This window comes from Mesocricetus auratus, unplaced genomic scaffold (assembly GCF_017639785.1).
Source record: "Mesocricetus auratus isolate SY011 unplaced genomic scaffold, BCM_Maur_2.0 Super-Scaffold_100003, whole genome shotgun sequence".
NCBI lineage: Eukaryota > Metazoa > Chordata > Mammalia > Rodentia > Cricetidae > Mesocricetus > Mesocricetus auratus.
In genome coordinates this window covers 31,503,600-31,509,671 of record NW_024429188.1, presented here as the reverse complement: position 1 = coordinate 31,509,671, position 6,072 = coordinate 31,503,600, and the positions used below count along the sequence as shown (strand labels likewise).

General features: G+C 38.0%; 1 pseudogene; it reads right to left on the bottom strand.

Moving 5' to 3' along the window:
• Positions 1 to 3,156: 3,156 nt before the first annotated feature.
• On the bottom strand, positions 3,157 to 4,008 carry LOC101829193 (annotated as a pseudogene).
• Positions 4,009 to 6,072: the final 2,064 nt, after the last annotated feature.

Sequence of the window (6,072 nt, the reverse complement as noted above, 5' to 3'; positions counted from 1 at the left end):
AATAAGGACAGAGGCCTCTATAGGAAATATTTGCAAGTGGTGGATGTCTCTAACTTTTTCATCTACATTTGGAACCATGTTCTTCCTATTGGGTTGCTTTATACAGCTTTGATTTGTAGATTTCTTCCTTGTCTTATTATGTCATTATTCTGTGTTTCGTTGGTATTCATGGGATGTCTGCTCTTCTTTTGAATGGAAAGTGAGGAGGAGTGGATCTGTGGAAGAGAGAGGTAGAGTGTAGGCAGTGGGAAGTGTGGAGGATGTAGAAACTGTGGTCAGGATTTAATATATGAGGAAAGAATAATAGAAAAATTGAAATTGGTTGGATATGAAGATTGAGACGATTTGACAGTGTCTATGGGAGAGGAATACATGATAAAGTATATACTATACTTGATTTCAATTAGAAAGAAAATTAAAATATAATAGAAATGTTATAGAATTTATAGAATTAGAAAATCAAATATGTATAAATTCCTTTAATTTTTTTCTATACAATTCATCCATATTTCTATCTAAGAGACAAGCATTTACATGTGCCTTGAAACCCAGCTAATCTTTGCATTTTGTTTTATTTATTCTTACATTCAAATGAATGGTTAAGTATCTAGTGGTTATGCAATTACATTTTCCTTTTAATCCAGTTTTTTCACTTTATTTATAATTGTACTCAAATTTTGTTTTTAATATCATCACCAGGAAAGTAATTTTCAAACTCTGAGTCTATGTCCCTTCCCATAAAAAACTTTGTTACTTAATGTGCTTTAAAAGTCTTCAAAGTATCTTATTTGTTCACAACTTTGAATCATAAAGTTTGTTCAAACCTCAGCAACATAAGAATAATATGTTTTCTTATAGGCTCTAATTTGTAGTGTTTTACCCTGTGCCTATTAAAGTATCATTTGAGGGGATGAATCCCAGTAATTTGGGTTTCAACATCTCATCTGGTGTGAGGAGCTGAGAAATCCTTGCTTCTGTATGTCAAAGGACACAGTTAACAAGACAAAACAGGAGTCCACAAAATGGGAAAAGATATTCAGCAACCCCATATGTTTCATTGCACAATACGATAATTCTACTTAAGATTTTGGAAAACCTTTTTAGAAGATTTCATGCCCAAGTCAAAAAATGTTAAAGCTTCTATTTTTTGATGACGAGAAATACTTTATGATACCTGGGATAACATTTCTAGTAACAAATAAACATCTACAATATCTATTAAAGTAAAAAGCAGAAATGCCATTATTGTCCCTAGAATATGTTTCAAGCTTAGCAAACCAATCTAGTCATGGAAAAAAAAACAAGAATATTCTACAAAATACCTGACCAATCTTCCTGAAAACTCTCATGGTCTTAAAAAACCAAGAAAAGTAAGAGACATATTTTCACAGCCGCAGGGAATACAGAGAAATGTGATAGCTCAATATGTAGTGTGGTGCTTTGCATGGGACACTGGACAGAAAAAGGAAAGCTATTTGGAAAACTGGACAAACCCATATAAATCCAATGTTTAGTAAGAAATGAACTAAGAGATTTGGATTTATTTTTTTCTCTACATTTTTTATTTAGATTAGAAACAATCTTATATTAAGTAGCAATCCCATTCCCATCCCCCTCCCTTCCTCCCACAACCCGGCACCAAGCCCTCATCCCATCTCCCTTCTGATCCCCAGGAAGGTAAGGCCTTCCATGGGGGATCAGCAAAGGCTGTAACATCATTTGGGGCAGGGCCTAGGCAATCATTGGTGTGTCTAGGCTGAGAGAGTATCCCTTTATGGGGAATGGACTCCCAAAGTACATTTGTACACTAGGGATGAATACTGATCCACTACCAGAGGCTCCATAGAGTGCCCAGGCCTCCTAACTGACATCCATGTTCAGGGGGCCTGGATTGTCCTATGCTGGTTTCCCAACTGTCATTCTGGGGACTATGAGCTCCCCCTTGATCAGGTCAGTTGTTTCTTTGGGTTTTCTCAACCTGGGTCTGCTCATCCCTACTCCCTCTCTACATCTGGATACCAGGAGTTTGGTTCATTTCTTAGCTGTGTCTCTGCTTCCACTTCCATCAGCTACTGTGTGAAGGCTCTAGGATGGCATACAATGTAGTAACCAATCTCATTATAGGGTAAGGGCATTTGTGGTAGTGCTAGAATTCTCTTTAAAAATATAAGGATACTCTCTATTAAGGTATCTCTTTTCTTGCTCTCCTCTATTCTTCTCCAGACTCAGTCTTCATGCTCCCTCATGTCTTCATCCCCCCTCATCTTCTCCCATTCTCTTTCTCCTAACTCCATCTCCTATCCCTGCCACTGCCTCCCATGTTCCCAGTTTGATCAGGAGATCTTGTCACTTTCACCTTCTCCAGGGGATCCTGTATATCTCTCTTAGGGTCCTCCTTGTTTCCTAGTTTCTCTGGTGGTATGGATTGTAGACTGGTAGTCCTTTCCTCTATGTCTAATATCCATATATGAGTGAGTACATACCATGTTTGCCTTTTTATGACTAGGTTACCTCACTCAGGATGGTTTCTTCTAGTTCCATCCATTTGCCTGCAAATTTCAAGATTCTATTGTCTTTTTTGTTTTTTTTTTCCCACTGAGTGGTACTCAATTGTGGAAATGTACCACCTTTTCTTTATCCATTCTTCAATTGAGTAGCATCTAGGTTGCTTCCAACTTCTGATAACTAAAAATAATGCTGCTATGAGCATAATTGTGCAGATGTCCTTGTTATGTGAATGTGCATTTTCAGGTATACACCCAGGAAAGGAATTGATGGATGTTGAGGTAGACTCATTCCCATTTTCCTGAAAAACTGCCATACTGATTTCCAGAGTGGCTGTACAGATTTTCACTCCCACTAGCAATGGAGGAGTGTTCCTCTTTCTCCACATTCTCTCCAGCATAGACTGACATTGGTGTTTTGATTTAAGCCATTCTGGCCAGGGTAAGATGATATCTCAGAGATTTTTTGATTTGCATTACCCTGATGGCTTAGGATGCTGGGAACTATCTTAAAAGTCTTTCATCCATTTTAGATTCCTCTATTGAGAGTTCTCTATTTAGATCTATACCCCACTTTTTAATTGGGTTGTTTGGTGTTTTGTGACTAGCATCTTGAATTCTTTGTATATTTTGGAAATCAACCTCTGTTTGGTTAAAAGTCTTGTTGGTAGACTTGCTCAATCTCTTTGATATTTGATGCGGTTATTTAGAGTGACTGATAAAATGGTGGTCTTCACACAATTCTGTGCCATCTGATGTGTTCAACTCGACTTCTTCTGCCTGATCGATAAATAAGGGTGCTGTGAATCCCATCTCAAACTCTGAAATCTCAGTGAAGTTACTGTCATCTGCCTTTGCTGGCTTTTCTTTATCCTACTTGCTTGGAGTCTCAGCCAGTTCCTTCTCAGTTAGCCGGTTAGGTTGGTCTAACACCTTGGATGAAGAAACTGCTGAAGAACTTGAGGATGAAGTATCTCTTGATGTTTTCAAAGACTAGATGGACATCTCTTTACTTTCATACTGAGATTGATGGAAGGAGCATGGGGCGCTTCCTTCTGGACAGTAGCTTCTACTGCAGAGAATGGATCCAGATCTGCTATGTGAGGCATCCTTCCGGCCTACAGGTGACTCTCTGAGAAAAGGATCGTCTCTTTTATGGGGAGAGCGTTCTCTTGAATAATGGGAAGAATAGAAACTTTTTCTTCTCAAGCCATCCCTCATGTGCCTGCATTCAGGCTATCGCCTTTTGAAATGATGACCTCTTGTGTGTCTGTAAGCAGAATCATCTCTGTGAGTTGGGCCACTTCTTTGATTGTGAGAAAAACTGCCGCCATCTTCACTTTCTCAGTAATCAACATGACTACTGTAGCCTCCTTCATCAGGACTGGCAATTTTAGGTGGTCTCTTGTCTTGCAGAGGCATTCTCTTGTGGCGCAGAGGCGGTTGCAAGACACTTGTAGTTATATTGTCCCTTAGACCACAGCTCATCTCTTGTGGAAGCCATGATGTTCCATCGCTGCTGCTGGATTCCACGAAGGAAGACATCTGCCCTCCAGGGCCAATGCTATGCAAATCACTTGTCAAATATGACATTTTCATGTGTTTCAATACTTTTGAATTGAAACTGCCTCTACTTCAAAATGTAGGCAATGAGATGCTTTGTATTGCTTCACTAAAACATAAGTTTTAAAATTCTTCCAACATTTACTCATGCTGTTTTAATCTATCCTAATATATGACTGTCTGACATACTGAAATTTACACTCTTCTTTGATGAAGGGATGAATTTGCTGTTTATCTGACTGTGCTCTCATCTATAACATGGATAAGGGAACCTGAGTGGGTAAAGAAATTTTAAACTACTGAAGTGCTCACCATTTTATTGTTCAGCTAACATTTACACATTAGAAATATAAACAGTTCACTCAAGATAACTCTAGAGAACTAAGCAGATAAATATCCTTCGTCGAATATTCACAACCTGAGTTTGATCCCCAGGAAACTCATAATGGAAATAGAAAAGCAGCACTTACAAGTTATCTTCTGATCTCTACATGAATGCAGTGACACACATGCCCAAGTATATACACACAAGCCCAATAAGTAAATGTTAAGATTTATGATAATCTTGAAGACATGAGCTTGGTAGTTTGTTCCTGTTATCACAGCATTATTGAGGTTAAAACAGGAGAATAGTGAACTCAAGGACAAGTTGAGCTACACAGGATTTCTTCCCTACATCAAAAACCTTCCCATGCCCACAAATATGTCTCTGAAGAACTGTGGTATATTTCTAGATTTTCATATTTCTAAAACGAAATCCTAATATTTCATTTGGTTTAATATTCAACTATGAGGTTTTAAACAGTGCTACTGAGTAGAGAACCTAGTAATATGCATTAGGATTTACAGATCTTGGGGAATTGGATTGTGTATAATAAATAATAACTACCATTAGAAAATTATTCCTCTCTCTTGATTGAAGTCTTTCCTGCTGGCACCATTTGCCATCTCATTTTTCAAAAGCTTTCAATATAACATCATCTGGAACCAACTGCCTGGTTGAATGGAAAGAGGCTGCCATTTAAGAGTTGTGATTTCACTTTTTCTGTAGTTTGAGGAGTTTTTGTACTTTGCTCACAGGAGTGGCTTTTAATACAGCTAAATGAATACAAAATAAAGTTAATGGTTTAAAATGCAAATTGCTTTACTGTGTAGAACATGTATCCCTTCAAATGGAAGTTTAAATGCAAAAAAGTTGGTAGTCGTTGCTGGTGTAGTTGGTGGCTTAGAGAATTTCATGGGGAGATGTAAAGAGAAGCCTTTTTTTTGAGAGAAGCCTTCCTGCCAGCCTGGTTCTAAAGCAGCATGAGTCCGAAACAAACACACAGGAGACTATATTTATTATGAAGCTGTTGGCCTTGCTTGTTTCTTACTGGCCAGCTCTGACTTAAGTAATTACCCCATAACTGTTAATCTAAGTATTTCTCTTACTGGAGAATAGTTCCGGGATTCCTACTCCATGGCGTTCCATCTTGACTTCCTGAGTTTCTCCTGTGTTTCTCCTTCCCAGAGTCCTACTGGATTCCTAGTCCCACCTATATTGGTTCCCTTGGCCAACAGTGCTTTATTGACATATACACAGAACTTCACCCATCATCTGCTTTTTTCTGTCTAAACAAAAAGAAAGTTCTTAACTTTAACATAGTCAAATTATATATAACAGAACAGTTATCAAGTAAGAAAACAGTTACAACATTTTTTCTATCAACATTCAGCAAGATTTAAAGAAAATATCATCCATCCCATCCTTGAGAGTCCAAAGTTCTATATGTAGCTTATCTTTTATCATAACTAAGGAAAACTATAATTATAACTATCTGCCTTCAACTCTATCAAAGACCACAGAAGGAAAACATATAAACACTAGAATTGACAGAGACATCTTGCTGCCTGGACAGTCACCTGAAATTCCTCTGTAATGTTGGGGCATCCATCTTCAGCCCATAGGCCACAGTGTGTCTGGAAGACTTCTCAGCAAAGCAGGAAATTTCAAACTGTCCATTTG